General features: G+C 42.5%; 1 long non-coding RNA gene across 1 annotated transcript in view; it reads left to right on the top strand.

Annotated features, from left to right (window-relative positions):
- The window catches only part of LOC137414384 (uncharacterized), a 36,779-nt gene that overhangs the window by 7,151 nt on the left and 8,783 nt on the right, over positions 1 to 20,845 (top strand). The gene's annotated exons all lie outside the window — the stretch shown is intronic.

Here is a 20,845-nt window from a genome sequence, read left to right as displayed (position 1 = left end):
GTCATGGTTCTCTTTTTGAGGCAATGTTTTTATGGCCGGATGCCCTTCCTGACGCCAACCCTCTTAGTCGCCTCTTATGACACGCAGGGATACGGGGTACCTATTCTAAACCAGGGTACACACCGCCACTGACATAAAGCCCAGATCGGTGTAGTGCTGCCGTGATGGTTGTCCTTCTGGAAGTTTCTCCCATCTCCACACAGGATCTCTGGAGCTCAGCCAGAGTGACCATCGGGTTATTGGGCACCTCTCTTACCAAGGGCCTTCTCCCCCGATTGCTCAGTTTAGCTGGGCAGCCAGCTCTAGGAAGAGTCCTGGTTGTTCCAAACTACTTCCATTTAAGAATTATGGAGGCCACTGTGCTCTTGGGATCCTTCAATGCAGGAGACATTTTTTTGTAGGCTTCCCCAGATCTGTGCCTCGACACAATCCTGTCTCTGAGCTCTACAGGCAGTTCCTTCGACCTCATGGCTTGGTTTTTGCTCTGATATGCATTGTCAGCTGTGAGTGTGTGCCTTTCCAAATGTGCCAGGTTTGTGCCTTTCCAAATCATGTCGATTTAATTGAATATATCGCAGATGGACTCCAATCAAGGTGTAGAAACATCGCAAAGATGATAAAGAGAAATGGGAGGCACCTGAGATAAATTTCAAGTGTCATAGCAAAGGGTATGAATACTTATGTCAATGTGATATTTCAGTTTTTTCTTTTTAATAAATTTGCAAAACTTTCTAAAATCCTGTTTTCTCTTTGTCATTATGGGGTATTGAGTGTAGATTGATGATAGTCCAGCAGATAGGTGCTAAAAAATGAACAAATTGTGCACTTTATGATAAAAGCATGAAACTTGGCAGACTCATACTAGACATCATGAGGATCATTTTAAAGATTGGAGGCATTCTGTATCTGTCCTGTGTCCACCGTAGCGGCCATTTTCCAAAATGGCTGCCATCGAGGAGATTTTGCCGATAAGTGAATGACAAAAATACCTCTATTAACATAAAATATATATGTTCATGCTATATATATAGTAACTTACTCAAACACAAGAATTATAAATATGCCCTAAGAATATATATTTAATGGACATATGGACCAATATAGGTATTTTTATGGTCAAAATATTAAATAAAATGAACAAATTACTTTATATCACTTTATTTTTTAAAGATAAGGATCATATTATATTATTAGTTATAAGTTTAGAAGTAGAAATTGTTAGTAGTCATTATAGATATAAGTTGTTATATTTGTTATTAATCATATGTTATAAGTAAAACATGTTTTAAATAATTAAGTAGATTAATTAAGGTGGTTTTTTTGCAGATCAGATCCAGAATTCTTGCAATATTTAAGAAATATAATTTTCTATAATTTATTGAATTGGTGTGGTTGTGTTTCTAATAATCATTGCTTCTGTCTGTTTAAGATTGTTGTGAGTGTTAATCTAATCTACTGCTCATCATCATGAAGAAAGTCTTCAAACTAGTTCAAGCTAGCAGTGATATCACCATGTCTGTGAATGAGGACGATACACCGATGGACTGGAATAAGTGTCTCATCTGCCAGGAAAGCACCAGTGAGAAACTCACGTGCCCAGCAGACTTTGCAGAAAGGTTCCAAGGAGCTGGGTATATGTCTATTGTTCAAACTTTATCAGCATTCAACGAACTCGGTTGCTTGCCGCCAAAGCTTAAGTTGACTCGAATCTCGCGAGATCACGGCGAGGTCACGTCTTTTCGAAGCTGTTCCATGCGCTCACGCTTTCGAAGCTAAGTGATATTTCTCAATTGTGTTTTTGTCGAGACTGTATCTATCTTTCGGTGTCTGTACCTATAGCGTATCTTTTTTGAAAATTTTCGGTGCTAATTTTTCGTACATGTATACACAATCGTCGGTTAATGCGTATCGAGTATTCTGCGGCCTAGTAGTAGTACTCGTACTCGTAGGCTTCGGCTACCGTACCGTCTCCAACCTTGTGGTTTTGTTTTTCTCTCAGCGATTCGTCGAATGCGCTGAAATTATTTTCGTTCACTGTTTCGTCCCAGTCGTTCACCCCATACCTCCTTGTTTAATATCTCTGCTCACAAAACAAAAAGAAAAACCCAAAAAATATTTCCTTCCCAGGTCTTATTCGTTTATTTGTTGTTCTTTTTGTTCGTTCGTTCTTCGTTCGCGATCACGCGATCACGTGGTTAGAAATGTATAATCTCTCCCCTGAACAACTACTTTCTCTCATATATTATAACACCCTTTTCTTCTTTTCCTACAAAAGGATGCTTTCGTCTTGCTCACCAAATCTATTCATTCCAAAATATATATATAATACCATCTCTTACAGTTCCTCCTTTCTACATTCCCTAAACTATCCAGAACTCCACCCCTCCTCCAGTGTCCTCAAACGTATTTTTGACTCGAAGGTCTCAAACTCATTTTGCAAAAAATGTTCGTTTCCCATGAATCGTACACTTTTCAAAATCCAATCTCACCCCTCCCCTCCAAATCCTCCCCATCACCCATCCTTTTCAAATCTCCCCCCTTGCGCCTTCCCTCCCCTCCCTCCTAAACTCCCCCCACACCCCTCCCCTCCAAGACTCTCCCTCGCTCCTCCCCTCCTAGACTCCCCTCTCACCCCTCCTCCTCAAAGCATCCTCCCTGCTTCTTCCCCCTTCCAACTTTCACCTTCATCTCCCCCAACCTTCTGCCTCGCTCTTCCCCCTCCTCAAATAACACCTCACTGTGCCTCACCCAATCTCCATCAAACCTTTTGTCCGCCCCATTCTTCCCTTTCTCCAAGCTATTCTGAAATCTCTGAAATCTCTGACACACCTTCAACAGCTCTCCCTACCTCTTCTTCCTCTTCCACATCTTACCCTACCCCTCCCCCCCCTGTTCTGGACCCCCATGCTCCCCCTTCCTCTTCATTAACGGTATGGACCTCAAACATCCGGGGCCTTCGCTCAAACTTGACTGACCTCTCCATACAGGTTGCTTCTGACAAACCAGATGTGATCTGCTTAACAGAAACTTTCCTCCTTCATGATGTCTCTGATGCCTTGGTATCTCTCCCAGGTTACTCCCTCCTCCGGTATGATAGACCTGAGCCTCGTCCTGGAGGTGGGGTTGCTATCTTTATAAAAAACTCTCTTCCTCACTCGCCCTCCACTGCCCTCTCTCCACCTCACCCCCAGGAATACCTTTGGCTACGGCTTCCCCTTCGCTCCCACCTTTTGTTCATATGTGTGTTGTACCGTCCACCAAACAGCGATGACTCCATCTACATCTCACTGTCTGATAATATGGACCAACTTCTATCTACCCATCCCAACTCTCTCTTCCTCATATGTGGTGATTTCAATTGTCACCATGCCAGTTGGCTGGGTGTGGGTACCTCTCTCACCAGCCATGGCTCTTCAGCAAAGGACTTCTGCGACTCACTGGGACTGACACAATCTGTCAATTTCCCGACCCGGTTCTCAGTCAACGGAGCATCTTCTCTTCTGGATTTGGTTATGACAAACTTCCCTGAAAATGTCTGCTGCTCTTCTTCTGCTCCAATCGGCTCATCTGATCATGTGCTTGTCAAAGTGGACATCTCTCTGACCATTCTCAGAGAGCCTCCTCAGCGTCGACGAGTCTGGCATTTCACTCAGGCCAACTGGCACGTTCTTCAAGCAGCCATCAATCATCTGGACTGGTCTCCCATCTCTACCGCCTCTGACATCAACTCATCCTGGGAATTCTTTCAAAGTAAATTGCTCTCTCTCATGCACAGATTTATCCCATCTCGTCTTCAGTTGTCATACCCTTCCTCCCGTCCATGGTACACGGAATCTTGTGGTGAGGCTGTTGCCCTGAAACAACTTGCTTTCGTCTCCTGGAAAGCAAATCCAACGGAAGGAAATCTCATTTCCTTTCACAAAGCCCGAAACAAGTGTGTGTCCACCCTCAGGAGAGCCAGGAAACAATATCTCACCGTTCTCAAGACCGAACTCTCTTATCTGTCTCCCTCTTCCAAATCCTGGTGGCGTCTGGTCAAATCTGTTTCTGGTGTTTGTTCCCCCTCCATCCCCTCCCTCACCTCAAACGGCTTAACGGCTGACTCCGCACGTGAAAAAGCTGAATGCCTCAACTCTGTGTTTGCCTCTAAATCGTGTGTCCCAAACCCATCCCTCTCTGTACCCACCGTACCCAGTCGTACCCAGCTGCTCCTGGACTCTGTGTCCTTTCCTCCTGACAAGGTGGAAAAGTTTCTGTCAACCCTCGACTCTGATTCTGCAACTGGTCCTGACGGCATCAGCCCACGGGTCCTAAAATCATGTTCTTCTGCTCTTTCACTCCCTCTTTCTGTTATCTTCACCCTCTCTTTTGCTCAAGGTCATCTGCCATCTGCTTGGAAATCAGCCAACATCACCGCTTTGCACAAAAAAGGTGCAAAAACAGATCCCAGCAACTACAGACCAATCAGCCTTCTCCCAATTATCAGCAAAGTCATGGAATCCATCATTGCTTCAGATATGAAATCTTTCCTCTTCTCCAATGGCTTGATCTCTGATCATCAATTTGGTTTCAGACCTGGTCACTCTACTCTGGACATGCTGCTTCTGCTTTCTCAACAATGGATGGAGGTCCTCAACGCCAAACAGGAAATTAGAGCTGTCTCCCTTGACATTTCACGTGCCTTCGATACGGTCTGGCACCCTGCTCTGCTCACCAAACTCTCCTCCTTTGGTATCCATGGAAATCTCCACGCATGGCTGGCGGACTTCCTCTCTGGTCATAGTCAACGTGTGGCCCTGAATGGGTTTCTCTCATCTCCTCTTCCTGTTCAGGCTGGAGTTCCCCAAGGTAGTGTTCTGGGCCCTGTGCTTTTTCTGGTCTTCATCAATGATCTCTCTGACTCTCTTGAAAATCCTCTCTATCTCTTTGCTGACGACTCTACTCTCTGTCGCTCCATTCCTCATCCCTCAGATCGGCAGTCTGCAGCCTCCTCACTCTCTGCAGACCTGGACAAAATCACAGACTGGGCAAACAAATGGAACATGTCTTTCAATCCTGATAAATCTCACACTCTTACGATATCTCTCCGAAAAGACCGACTGGAAAACCCTCCCATCCACTTTCTTAATAATCCTCTCCAAGAAGTTCTGTCACTCAAGCTTTTGGGTCTCACTATTTGCCATGATCTTTCCTGGGAAAACCACATTTCAAATCTGGCCTCCAAAGCCAGTCGCCGACTGGGCATCCTCCGTCGTGCGAAGTCCTTCCTTGGCACACCTAAGCTCCTCACCACATACAAGGCTTTCATCCGCAGCTCTATGGAATACTGCTCTCCCCTCTGGTCTGGTGCTCCTGCCTCACACCTAGCCCGTCTTCACGCTGTTGAAACCAAAGCGTTCAGAATCATTGGAATCTCCCGCGATGAAGCTAACTCCAAGGGCCTTTCACTCACTCACCGCAGGCAGGTTGGTGGTCTTTCCGTCTTCTACCGACTCCTCTCTGGCCTTGCCCCCCCAGCCCTCTCTGGGCTCTGTCCCCCAAATATTCCTACAGGTCGCACAAGATCTGCCTGCAACCCTCTTATGGTTAAACTGCCAAAATCAAGACTTTCTGCTCACCTTCACTCCTTCATTCCTCTTTTCGCCCGCCTCTGGAACAAACTCCCTCACTCTCTTCAATCCCACTGCACCCTCCAGGTCTTTAAAACAGCTGTTCACCACCATCTCTTATCCTCCCCCATCCAAAACCTTGATCTTTTCTACCCCCGCTAATTTCGGTCCCCTTGTGTTTTATACCTCTCCCCCCGCCCTCCCCCTCCCACGCCTCCTGCCCCCAAGCCCTCTCCCTCCCACACTTCTCCCTGCTCTCAAATGTTGTGGTTGTGTGCTTCACCTTCTCTCCCCATCTTGTCTTCCGCTCCCTCTTTTTGTGTGTTTTGTTTGTCTGGTTGATTTGTTTGTGAAATAAATGTTAGCTCTTTCACGAGCCTCGATTCAGTATACAAAAAAAAAAAAAAAAAAAAAAAAAAAAAATGGACGATGGTAATGGACTGGAGAAAACATTTTCAAATAGGAAAGCAACATTTCATAAAACATGCAGACTTAAATTCAACCAAAATGAACTCAAACGTGCAGCTAAGCGGAAGATATGTGTAACGGACAAGAGTTCCTCTTCTGGTGAAAAGGAAAAATTCAAACGTCAAAAGGTCCCCAGGACTGGTGATGCTGTTAGCCATTGTTTCATCTGTGAGAAGCCCGCATCTGATTCCCTACCTCTCCATAGAGCCTCAACGTTTGGCCTTGACACTCGAGTGCGACAGTGTGCAATTAATCTACAAGATGAGTGTCTGTTGGCAAAGCTCAGTGAAGGAGACTTAATCGCTACAGAGGCTGAGTACCACAGCCAATGCTTAGTGTCATTGTATAACAGAGATCGAGATAGACCAACAACATCACATGACGAATGCAACACAAATATTGCTCATAACACTGCATTTGCTGAACTTATTTCATACATGCAAACTGCTCTTGAGGATGACAACATTGCCCCTGTTATCAAACTATCTGTATTGAAAAAACTATATACTGATAGAGTTAACCAGCTGGGAGAGGGCTCCTCTGTAGTTCACTCTACACGATTCAAAAATAAAGTTCTAAGCTACTTTCCTGAGTTAGAAGCGCACAATGAGGGTCGCGATGTGCTTCTTGTCGCCAATGCAAATATTGGTAAATCGCTAAGAAGTTCGTGCCAGCTCGACGGTGACAGTGAAGCAGTGTTCATCTCTCGTGCTGCAAACATTGTTCGTAGAGACATGTTAAGAATGAAATGCTTACCATTCAGTGGTTCATTCAAAGAGGATTGTCAAGAAAATTCTGTGCCTCACTCACTGCTGATGCTGGTCACAATGATCATGTATGGGAAAGATATCCAAAACCAAGAAAACTACTTGTCACAGCCAGCTTTGTCTGTATCACAATTGATGACATATAACAGCTGTGTGCGTCGACGACAACAACCATCATTGGAAACAAGACATACTGAACAGCGTGAGACACCACTTCCACTATTTCTCGGATCATAGATCTACTCAAGGACAAGATCTCGAGATCTAGTTGATACACTTTATAGGCTTGGATTGTCAGTTTCATACGACCATGTGCTAGGCATGTCTGCAGATCTAGGAAACTCTGCCATCAGCCACTTTGAAAGCATTGGAACAGTGTGCCCACCTCCACTCCAAATTGGAGTATTCACAACATCAGCAGTCCACAACATTGACCATGACCCGACAGCAACAAGTGCGCATGGATCTTTCCATGGAACGGGCATCTCCTTGTTTCAGCACCCTGACACTGAAAATGGTGGGACTGAGCAAATGCGCATACCTTTAACAAAATCTGGCAAGAAGGTCCGAAAACTACCAGAAAGCTACACACTGGTACCTGCTGTCTCTGCACTGAAGAACGGGCCACCAGTTCCAGAAGTATGTGGCCTCATGCAATCAGACTGCAGTCTAATGACTGCAGCAGTGGCAGAAGAGCAAAGGTGGTGTGATCCTATTAGCAACATTGTTGATGACGGAAATGCAGAAAAGGATATACATGTGTCATGGGGTGCATATCACGCCACAAGAATAGAATCATCAGAGACCACTGATAATGGCCCCACAGCAGTCAGTGCTCTTCTCCCTCTATTCCCTGACGACTCAAAGTCAATCGCAATGATAAGACATTCAATGGAGGTGGTGAAAAAAGCTGTAGCCATACTCAATCCGGGACAAATTCCAGTCATAGCGTGTGATCAGCCATTGTTCAAACTTGCCAAAAACATTCAGTGGATGTGGCCAGAAACATATGGCAAAGGCTCATTTCTGGTAATGTTGTGTGGTCTGCACATCAAGATGATTCTGCTTAAGGCACTTGGTGATCTGTTAGGTGGCAGCGGTTGGATATCGGCAATAGTGCAAGCTGACATAGCTACACCAGGAACTGCAGACTCATTTTTGAAAGCGACTCATGTCAAGAGAACTGCTCGTGCACATCAAGTGACTGCATGCACACTGCACAAGCTTCTCCATGAATCTTATACCAACTACCAAGTATCCCAGGCAGACACTGATGCTGTATCATTTGAAGAGTGGTGCAAATGCAGAGCAGAAGCAAGTCCACAATTCTATTTCTGGCAGCTTGTGCTGGAAACACAGTTGAATATACTGGTCTGGGACAGATCTATTCATGAAGGCAATTTCCTTTTGTATGTGGATGCCTTGACACAGCTGGAATGGCTCTTCTATGCTCTTGACCACTACAACTATACAAGGGCTGTGTCCATTCACTTGCGGGACACGGTGGTGCTTCGCGACAAACAACCAGGTGTGTTTGCAGCTTTTTGCAAGGGAAAGTTCACCGTCAACAAGACATGCCGACCATTCTCAAGGATGTCTTTGGACGAAAGCCATGAACAGAACAATGCCTGTGTGAAAGGTGATGGGGGGAGCAGTTGGTCTCACCGAAAATCCAGCAGCACTATTGAGGTGGATGGTGGCTGGACCAGAGATTTCCCGGGTGGTTGGTGAGTTTCAAAGTGAACTGGACAGGAAGGAAGCAGCATCACACCCACACCATCACGAGGACAAGCCAGGTAGGTCTTATAAGTATCTCCATGAAATTTGGCTAGTTTTTGTATTGCATTACTTGTTTTGTAAAACTAAATATTTTGACAGTTGTGTAACCCCCAATTACTATATATTTTCAGGAACACAAGTGGCATTCCTCAAGAATGTGAAGTCTCTGATTTTAACAATGAAAACTATGGGCAACCCCTTCTCTGACCAGTGGAGATCTCTTGGTCCTCGACACGTGAGAGGTGGTCGATTCATCTGTTGTTGATTCTGTTTGCAAAATGAAACTACTTTGTGAAAATCAACACAACGAGTTCTTTAAGAGTCGGCTGGTGGAGCGCACAACTGCACTCAATGATAGAATAACAAAGAACAATTTGCCTTTGTTCAGATGGCGTCCTGAGAAAGAAAAGTCTCGCACCCAGGAGCAGCTGCTGTCCATGAAACGTAACCGCAATTTATTTTCAACATTGTACATTGCCAGTCAAATACGTGGAGCTGACCTGGAAGATTTTTTCCAGCATGAAAATCAGTCATTTCCACCTTCAATATCAGACTACGGGAAAATGAGACTTGGCAAAAAGTCAGACTTGCTCCAGTGCCTGGAAGATCTGGTGCCACATAGTGATGATGCCGACCACACTACATCTGAAGTAGACATGGTCATCATTGATGGTGCAGCTATTGCCAACGTGATTACGCCTGGTACATCAGAGACATTCAATAAGTATTCTAAAGAGTTCATGAACTATGTACGGAGGCAATTCACAGGCTCTGTTTGCCATGTTGATGTGGTATTTGATGTATACAGAGAAGATAGTCTGAAGGCCACCACAAGAAAGAAGAGAGGGAAGGGCATACGGATAAGAGTGGAAGGAAACAAGAAGCTGCCTGGAAACTGGTCACAATTCCTACGGGAAGATGGTAACAAGACAGAACTTTTTAATCTCCTGAGTGAACGAGTGACAAATGAAACATTTCCTGGTATAGTGGTCATGACTCACGGAGAAGAGCTGCGTTGTTCAGAGACAATTGACTCAGACTGGTTGTCCCCTTCTACACAGGAGGAAGCAGACAAGAATGCTGCTGCATGCAGCAGATGGGGCCAGGCAAGGTTGCAAGAACATCTTGCTTAGAACTGTTGACACAGATGCAGTCGTACGAGCAGTCAGTCTTGCTCACAAGCTTGACAGTGCACAGCTAACTGTAGCATTTGGAATGGGGAAATCTTTCTGTTACCTAGACGCAACTCACATGGCACAGACGCTGGGAAATGATAAGTGCAATGCAATACTTGCTTTTCATGCACTGACAGGGTGTGACACCACATCCAGTTTCACCGACATAGGAAAAAGAACAGCCTGGTCATCATGGAATGCGTTTGTTGATGTCATGCCAGACTTGTGCAGACTTGCACAGACTCCAACAACAGCTAGCATAACCCAGCTTCTCCCAAACATCGAGAGGTACATTGTGCTTATGTACGACCGTGGAAGCTCTGATGATAATGGGAACATGGCCAGGAAGACTCTGTTCACACAGAAAGGCAGGAGCATTGAAAACATACCTGCGACTCAAGATGTTCTCTATCAGCATCTACTTCGAGTTGGTTATCAGGCTGGCCATGTATGGGGTCAGGCCCTGTTAAAAGCACCTCACCTGCCCAGCCCAGTAGAGTTTGGATGGACGCGAAATAACAATTTGGCCGAATGGGAAGTGATGTGGAGGAACCTGCCCCCTGCTGGTGCAGCATGCCGTGCTGTTATTAAGTGTGGCTGTATTAAAGGCTGCAGAGGAAGATGTAAATGTGCGGAAGAAAATCTAGCCTGTACATTACTCTGCAAGTGCGGTGGTTGTGAGCGAGAAGGGTGACAAGAGAACGGTTGACATTGAAACATGAGTGTTCTTGGACGTCATTGTTCTATCTCATGCACACCAAAAAACTTTTGTACTTCTACAGTGTAATTTTCTGAAGTGTTTTCCTAAATGAAAGGAAGATAACGCTTTGTACAAATAAACTAGTTTATCGAAACCAGTTTGTGTTACTTTATTCCTGGAATTTTGCATTTTTCCCCTCCAAATGCCCTTAAAGTGACACATAGAGGTCCCCAAAACAATCAAAAATGAATATTTATGTTATCATATATAATCCTTGGTGATACTTTACTGTGCAGATGATATTAAAACAACAATTTGATATTTTCTGATGTAATATAAATTTATTCTAGCTAAATAATGATTCTGACTAGCGGCCATTTTAAAAATGGCCGCCACGGGTGACACAGGACAGATCCAGAATGCCTCCAATGTTTAAAATGTTCCCCATAATGTCTAGTATTAGTGTACCAAGTTTCATGCTTTAATCATAAAATGCACGATTATTCACCTATCCGCTGGACTATGAGGGAAAAAATGAATTTGAACGATTTCATCATAAGGCTGCAACAAAACAAAATGTGAAAAAAGTGAAGGGGTGTGAATACTTTCTGAATGCACTATATGTGTATGTATGTATATATGTGTATGTATGTATATATATGTATATATATATATATATATATATATATATATATATATATATATATATATATATATATATATATATATATATATATATATATATATATTAGGGTGGTCCTCAAATGTACACCAAAAAATAAAATTGGACTTTTTTCAGGTGCTTGTTGCTAAAATTGTTCCTTATTGTGAAAAAATGAAATGTGCCAAAGATGGTTTCTATACGACTTTATTTACTACTGTCACACATGGGTTGAAAATTACAATGTTTCAGTATCCACACACAAATTTTTTTTTCATAAACTAACACTCAGATGTAATCCCAAATCAGTAATAATGTATGACAATCATCATAAACACACAGAATAAGAGTCCTCCAGACCATTGATTCCTCATTAATAAGTTCTGTGGTAAATAATTTTTTCCTTATCTTCTTTGCATCGGGGAACTGATGGCGATGCCACTCAACAACTTGCAACAAACAGGTACTGGCGCTGCTGTTCATCCTTTGTCAAGACTTGATTGTAGTCCTGTATTAATGCTACACCACGTTCTGCAAAGTCGTTGACAGTGGCAATACCACGCAAGACTTGCTGTGATGACTGAAATGATGGGTCAGCGGCCCACTCACCAGGGTCCTTTTCTAGGAAGTCAGTATTGACTTTGATTGCAGTAAAAATTCGCAGTGAGGCAGAAGTTAAAAAATCTGCAACAGTCTTGGCAGCGATGGCTTATTTTGCTGTAAGATGCACATGTACCCGTGGTTGAGGATTCTCTTGGCATTCTTCTTTAAGAGCAGCTACTATCATTCGCTTGACATCAAGCTCAACACTATCGTCAAACAGAGCAAGTCCTGCCAGTTCTTCACTGAGGTACCACAAGTGATTGGAAAGCTTTTTGCTGGTGGCTTCGGCAATCACTGAATCAGGATAGAAAATGAGTGCTTTTAAGAGAGCTAGGTCTCCAGCGGGAGCACCAATGGCAGATGGAGTGCTGAACCAGGCTTTGGTATACACTGCTCCAACAAATGCTGTTAAACGCTTTATGCCAGTGAGTTCCTTTGGGGTCAGTCGAAACTGATCACGGAACAAGTAGATCTTGATTCCATAAATCACACGGGCCATCCATCTTGCCCGATGCATGGCTCCTGGCTGCATGAACCTGAATCCTCTCGGAGGACGCTCACCAAACAGAATAATAGTCAACTCAAGAAGTTCACGGTAGTCATCTCGTAGTTGGCCCGATTCCAGTTTCTGGATGCAGAATGAAACGACATCTTCTTTGCAACTTAAAAATACACCTGAAACTACAGAGTCCAGGTCATCAGGCATCATTGGCTTAAACTTGCTTTGGTCAATGGAATTCCAGTTTGACTGGAAACGCTTGAAGACGGCTATCTCAGGTCCTTTTGATGGACCAATAAATGGTTTGAATGCTGCCATTGCTGCCTCTACCACTAGTTCCAGAATGTGATGCCGGCATGCAAAATATAATAGTGTCGTCCAAGCTTTTGCTGCAAAATAGTGCATGCACCAAGTGCTGAACCAGTGTTGCTGGCTGTCGTGTCAAAGCTCATACCTGCCACCACGTCTTGCAAATGCCATTCTTCGAGGCATTGCATAACAGCAGCAGCTGTTGCTAGTCCAGTTCCTGCTGGCAGCTTTGGCACACCCAGAAGCTTTCCAGTTCCTTGAGGGTCACTGACAATGACAGGAAGGCGATCAACTTTTTTAGTCCCATCGTCTGGAAGGAGCTTGCCATCCCAATGAACCACCAGACTTGTGTTTGGAGCATAGGATGCCTGGATGTCACCTGCAATTGTCTTCCGTTGGATCCGCCTGGATTTCCTGCTCGATGTGCGGTTGATGGCCAACTCTGAAGGGTCGTGTCCCAGAGCAGAGGCTGCTGCTGACAAGATGTGAACAGCTGATCGATCGCTAACCTTGGTGCAGTCGAGAGCTGCTGTTAGGTCCGGTGTAACAATGCTACTTGCACGCTTTCGGCTCTGCCTCTTTGAAGCAGATAGAACAGCAGAGTCGTCATGATCACTGGCTTCAGCACTGCTGTCTGTTGATGATGCTAGCTCAAGAGTCTCCTCTCGGGCTGCTTGCTTCTCTTTTTCATGCTGCTCTCTTTCAGTCAACACCTTGTCGCGTTGATGTGTCCGCTCCTCTTTTCCTTCTAGCACCTTGTCAACACCAACCATAAAGCCCCGTCGACCTGGCTCCCGTTGTGCCTTAAGGAATTCACGGTCCTCTGGTATTTTGATCAGATCAAGGACATCAACATGAGCAATGTCAAATAAGTCACGTAGACCGGTTTGAAACTGCTCTTCTTTCTTTATCTGAGGGACAGATCGCCGGCTCTTTCCTTTCAGGATGGATCTGTATTGTTCTACTTTTCTCTCTAGTTTTGCAATGATATTCCGCCCATCTGCAGTGGGGATCCGTGCTTTCTCCCAGATGCATAATGTCTCACGAACAACAGTTGCTGTGGCACTGCTTATGTCCAATTTCTCAGCATGATGTAGCTTAAAGTATCGCTGCAGAATCTCTTGCCAAGATGGGAGCCGAGTTTCTGGTAGTTTTTCAATATGGCAGCCTATCAGCCACTCATGGTTCTTTTTTCTGGTTGCTCTTCTTGAAGTACTTGCACTCGCCATCATAACTGAAACAAACCGAAATAATTTCTGTATAGTGCTGATTAGCAGATTAGCAGGGGCCATGTGACAGTGGCAAAATTTTTCAAAATGAAATGAAATTTTACCCAATTTGTTCTCTCTACAGGTGTAATAAAAAAATGGAAAAGCACTTTAGAAAAGTTAATGTTTACATTTGAGGACCACCCTATTTATATATATATATATATATATATATATATATATATATATATATATATATATATATATATATATATATATATATATATATATATATATATACACCCTAGTGACTCAGCTGCCTTTGTTTCCGATTCATGTAAGATTGTCCATCAAAAATTCCAAATATTGAATAAGCATGATAAAAACTTTATTGATGCAATAATTCCAATATAAACTGGAAAGAGCAATCAGAGATTGCAGACCCTCTCCAGGACGTGTTTTCAGTGGTTTTTAAGGCTTTGGTGTTAAAACAATATGGCGGCGGAACCACGTGACCGAAGACGTTATCTTTTTTTTTTTTCTCAACCAATTTATCCCTAGATGATGTTCAAGAAATTTATTCTTGATCAGATGAAGTTTTGTACTTGTTGAATTGTGATGTCATAATGGAGGAACCTATGACATCATTAACATATGTTATTAGACATGGAGAGTTCTTTACAATGAGGCATGTCTCAATTTTTTTCAATGCAGCGCTTTCGGAGATATAGAGGTGCAAGGTTTTTCTGTTTTTCCAAGATGGCGCCCATACCACGTGACCTATGACGTCATAATTATCATTAAAAAAAATTCTACTGGTGGAGTAGCACCGATGTTGAAAATTTCCTGTCAATCGGACCAACGGTTGCAGAGAAAATCATATTTATTCTGTGCGGACAAACAAACAAACAAACAGACAGACAAATGAAAATTGGTCAGAGACCGAGGACTTGCCGGAATTTACTTTTTTATCGGCCATTTAGGACAAATATGGCGGCCGAACCACGTGACCGATGACGTCATCATTAACATATAAGTTTTCCGGTTTTTCCAAGATGGCGGCCAAACCACATGACCGATGACGTCATTACTAACATTTTATTCCCCATGGAGAGTTCTTTACAATGAGCCATGTCTCAATTTTTTCGATTCAGCACTTTTGGAGATATAGAGGTGCTAAGTTTTTCGGTTTTTTCAAGATGGCGGCCGAACCACTTGACCGATGACGTCATCAATTGGGCACTATTCCAGGGCAAGACAAATATGTGTATAAAGTTTGGCGATTCTACGTGCAATGGTGTAGACGTAGTGCTGCAAACAGACAAACAGACAGACAGATGAAAAATCGGTCAGAGACCACGGACGGACTTGCCGGAATTTACGTTTTTATCGGCCATTTAGGACAAATATGACGGCCGAACCACGTGACCGATGACATCATCATTAACATATTTTATTCGCCATGGAGAGGTCTTTGCAATGAGCCATGTCTCAATGTTTTCTGTTCAGCACTTTCGGAGATATGGAGGTGCAAAGTTTTTCGGTTTTTCCAAGATAGCGGCCGAACCACGTGACTGATGACATCATCATTAACATATTTTATTCCCCATGGAGAGTTCTTTACAATGAGCCATGTCTCAATTTTTTCTATTCAGCACTTTCGGAGATATGGAGGTGCAAAGTTTTTCGGTTTTTCCAAGATGGCGGCCGAACCAAGTGACCGATCACGTCATAATTTGGTCAAAGTATATTAGAGGGAAAGTCAAATACGTGTGAAAAGTTTGGCGATTCTACGTGCAACGGTGTAGACATAGTGCTGCAAACAGACAAACAAACAGAGATGAAAAATTGGTCAGAGACCGAGGACTTGCCGGAATTTACTACCACGTGACCTATGACATCATCATTAACATATTTTATTCCCCATGGAGAGTTCTTTACAATGAGCCATGTCTCAATTTTTTCTGTTCAGCACTTTCGGAGATATAGAGGTGCAAAGTTTTTCCAAGATGGCGGCCGAACCACGTGACCAATGACGTCATCAATTGGGCACAGTCTTTTCCACGGTAAGACCAATATGTGTGCAAAGTTTGGCGATTCTACGTGCAACGGTGTAGACGTAGTGCTGCAAACAGACAGACAGACAGACAGATGAAAAATCGGTCAGAGACCGAGGACTTGCCGGAATGTACTTTTTTATCGGCCATTTAGGACAAATATGGTGGCCGAACCACGTGACTGATGACGTCATCATTAACATATTTTATTCCCCATGGAGAGTTCTTTACAATGAGCCATGTCTCAATTTTTTCTGTTCAGCACTTTCGGAGATATGGAGGTGCAAAGTTTTTCGGTTTTTCCAAGATGGCGGCCAAATCACGTGACCGATGACGTCATCGTTTGGGCACAGTATATTAGAGGGCAAGACAAATACGTGTGCAAAGTTTGGCGATTCTACGTGCAACGGTGTGGACGTAGTGCTGCAAACAGACAAACAGACAGGCAGACAGACAAACAAACGAACAGATCAACATACTTGCCGGAATTTTTTTCCGGCAAGTAACAAAAGAACAGATCAACATACTTGCCGGAATCTTTTCCGGCAAGTAACAAACAAACGAACAGATCAACATACTTGCCGGAATCTTTTCCGGCAAGTAACAAACCACCCGATCAACATACTTGCCGGAATCTTTTCCGGCAAGTAACAAACCACCCGATCAACATACTTGCCGGAATATTTTCCGGCAAGTATGTTGATATATTTGCCGGATATATCAACATACTTGCTTTGTTACTTGCCGAATATTTTCCGGCAAGTAACAAACAGACAAACCAACCGATCAACATACTTGCTGGAATCTTTTCCGGCAAGTAACAAACAGACAAACCAACCGATCAACATACTTGCCGGAATCTTTTCCGGCAAGTAACAAACAGACAAACCAACCGATCAACATACTTGCCGGAATCTTTTCCGGCAAGTAACAAACAGACAAACCAACCGATCAACATACTTGCCGGAATCTTTTCCGGCAAGTAACAAACGGAGTCAAATGCAATACCCTCTCCTCTGGTGAGGGTAACAATGTAAACAAGACTGAGTATTTAACAATGAGGCTCTTTAAGACTGAGGTTCCAAGACTGAGGATCTGCATTGTTAAATATTCAGACTTGTTTACATTGGAATATTGCATCAATAAAGTTTTTATGATCCTCTGACAATATTTGCAATTTTTCATTGAAAAGGTCACATTAATTGGAAACGCAGGCAGCTGAATTTGAATATGTTTTCTTGAGGAGATTCAATTTTATGCTTCAGAGTTAATGGCTGTCATCATAAAACTTGCACACTGTGCATAGTGAGAGCCACCTGAGATTGAAGCCACCCAAGCTGCATCATCTCCAAATATAGTGGTTATTGATGTTGTCAGGGAAGTGGTGGGTGAGACTCAAGACGCCAATGGTCGGAAACAGGTTTTACAAAAGGTCACAACTTTATTAACTGGTTATTCACTTCATTCCATTACCAAATAATATCGTTTAACTCAATGGACCAGGTTAACTCTATCCGCATAGTCCTTCTTGTTCGGCTGCAGCGCCGAACTCGTGGTACACGTTCATTCCGTCGTGCAGGGCTTCTGAGGATGAGTGCTCTCTTGGCTCAAAGTCCCTTCTGTTTATATCGGCACACTTCATTTAATCCTCTGTCCGCTGAAATCGTAATCCCTTCTCCGCTGCTTACTCAGTCGCCTCACTGGCACCAGCTCACTCCCCAAACAATAGGGGGGTGCTCCAGCCTGGGGCTGTGACCAGGTGGACAAGAGATTACCATGTTCGTGCACATTCCTGACTTTCATTTACGAAATCGTCTATCTGCTTCGTTACCAGCCCTAATCAATGAGTTACCATTCCCAATCAATGAGTTACATTTCCACAATTCCCTCATCTTTTTGTTTTTGTTTATATTAACCATTAATCTAAACATCAATATAAGTAAACAATCAATCACTACAAGTAAACATCAATACAAGTATAAGTAAATAATCATAACTTTGGTAATCAAATTCCCTTAGGCATACACCGTCATCCTGCAAGAATCACAAAACATTTCGTTGGTCATTGACTCCTTCCATATTGTTCAATCTATTGCATTTGCATCACAAATATATTTTCAAAACAACACTTCACCATCACCAAGATACAACAATTTCACTTCATTTTCAAGTTTTGTAAAGCATCTGCACCATCTGGCAAAAACGTTTGCCTCCACACAAATGTTGACTTTGTTTGAAAGGAAGGGCTGATCACTTGTGTTTGAATCCAGGTATGAAACATTTTCTCCTAATGTCTTCATAGCTCCTGCACTACTTCGTGTAGGATTTCGCTGTTGTGGTAACATTGCGGAGTCATAGACTGACCCTGCTCTCCTTGTAGCATTCTTGCCACTTTTTGCTGTAAACCATAGTAATTCCTGAACAAGGCCTTCACCCAGTTGTAGTCGACTTGCCTCCTCCCTCATTGTGAGTGGGCAGCAAGTATTGGTGTGACGTTGATTGGCCAGCAAGATGTGGAACAGGGATGCCGGATGCATCCACAATGATGTTGGGACCATGGTGTTCAGGTCATCCATGGTCCATACCAGGAGTGGCCCGCAGAATCGCGCACAGCTGTTGTGAAAAGGCACAGCCATTGGTTTGCAGCTCCATGCTGGCTCCCCGGAAGTTGGTGAAGTAATAACATATGTCCCCGCATTTCACAGAGGTTGCAGGTAAAATGTCGTTGTCCTGCAACTTCTGATGTGATGAATGTTCGAAGCCTTCGAACAAGAGTAAGTGATCGCCTTTCTTTCATATGTTGCAGTGTGATCCAGGCAAATGGTCACATAAATTTCCTTGGTGAAGGTAAGCATTCATCTCCAAGTTACACGGGAGAATGTCTTCATCATTCTTTGAGAAAGAGGGTGTATGCCACGATTAACTTCATTTTTTTTTTAGCCACCAATTTTCTTTCTCGAACTTCTTCCCAATTCCGTTAGCACTCCCTTCAAAATGTGATCTCGTCTTATCCTTATGCTCAGTCACATCTGAATCTGCTTTCCACACACACTGAATCAGATAGGGTACATCTTACCATGAAATCAGCATAATCATGTATATCTTCCGACAGTTTCACATTCAACAATTTGTTGTTTTCCCTTACAACATTCAAAAAGTTATATTCATTTATATGCGTCACACAAATAATATTCAATCAGGTATGTATTTCACTACTAAACTAAGAATAGCATCCACAATTGCTTTCAGGTTAATATAGTTCAAGAATTAACTCATGCAGGTATTTTAGCACTACTCTAAGAAAATAAATTGTATATGATTACAATCACAAACGGGAATATCTAATTCCCAACAACAATTTTCCCAAACCAACAAATTAAGCATAATGTATTATTACCATAATTCCTCTCCACTTTTTCTTTTCCCTCTTTTTTTTTTTTTTTTTTTTTTTTTTTTCCTAACAGTGTGTCACTCGTGGTGATATGAGTTCACTGATATTGTAATTGACACAACTCATAACATTGTCGTTATGCCATTATCTTAATTCTACTGTATTCATTTGCAACATCACTTGATTTAATCTTTTAATCTCAGTAATTATGTCGCCATAAAAGTCTTCCTTTTCTGGTTCCACATTTCTTTCCTCATTTGTCACTTCATGCGTTATCATCGTGTTGTTGGTTACCTTATTCAAACACACCGTCACTAAGGCTTTCAAGCAAGCCACCACTAAAACAATTGCCAATATAACTACTAACCCAACAAACAAGTTTGCTACTCCTTGTATATATTCATACCTATGACATAATTATATGTCGATGACATTCAACATTATATACCAAACTAACAAGCTTCCTAAAAGGTAAATAAAGAAAATCCCTTAATATGTAACATAAATCAGATTATTTGTCTTACCCTTATCCCCCTATCTCCCGGGGTTGAACTCAATCCCCTGATCATGAGTGTAGTTGTGATACATTTTTCACTCATGTTGTATTAATATCAGCAGGTAATTGTATGTCATGTAGGCAAATAAATGTCACTATCCCAAGTAGGAATATCACATGTTGAAAATGTAATGTTTATCAATGCAAGGGGTGTTAAAATGTAATTCAAATGACTGTAAATCACGACTATCATTTATCTGCCACTGAATGTTCTGCTGGGCTGCTAGGTGCAGCCTCATTTTCTGTGGGATCGTCCACCTTAGCCCCATGTGCTTGTTTGCAATGAGGGGCATGAATCCAACTTTCTATTTTGGGTCCCTATTTTTTCCTATTCTTATCAATCTCCTATGGTTTATCATTTCGTTCCAAGATACCGCAACCAAAGGTTTTAACCAAAGCTCTACCAAACTATTTCCAATTTGAACAAAATATGCCAGTGAAACAATGATTCAAAGAATTAACTTCAAGGGGTCAATAAATTTATTCTATAGCCAGATCTAATTTTCCCATCCAATAGTTTGCCTTGCCACATGTCATATTATAACACTTTAATAAACCTTCGAAAAATGTTTCCCATCTCAACAAATTTCCTTTTTTTCAAATAGCCATGTGTAACTTACGTATTTAACTACAATTTCCTCTCAATTTGTTTGGCCTAACTGGCCGCAAAAGTGGCTGCCAGCATGCAGTACCGTTTTTTATCTACCAAGGAAGTGTTCGTCCACACAAGACCTCTACCAAAATGTTGTTTGTAAAAACAAATCTGGGATTTCTGATTACATGGATGCACACTCTCAGGACATTTTCAGGCTGCTGTTAACAATCCACTACGATAAATTAATTCCTTTACCCACAATCAAATAATTAGTACAAATTGAGGATATGATAAAATTCAAGTTTATATATATAAAAATCCATGAGCAGAGTACTCTGGGAAGTCAGTGTAAGACCTCTCCAAAATTTGGCTAATTTTGTACTCCCACATTTTTATGAAGCTCATATCCATAAATAGCTTTGATTCTCATATAAATTCGATCACAATGGAATCCCAAGATTACTCCCA

Source organism: Myxine glutinosa, chromosome 7, assembly GCF_964187855.1.
Source record: "Myxine glutinosa chromosome 7, kmMyxGlut1.1, whole genome shotgun sequence".
In the NCBI taxonomy this organism is placed as follows: domain Eukaryota; kingdom Metazoa; phylum Chordata; class Myxini; order Myxiniformes; family Myxinidae; genus Myxine; species Myxine glutinosa.
This window is presented reverse-complemented; position numbering and strand designations above follow the sequence as displayed.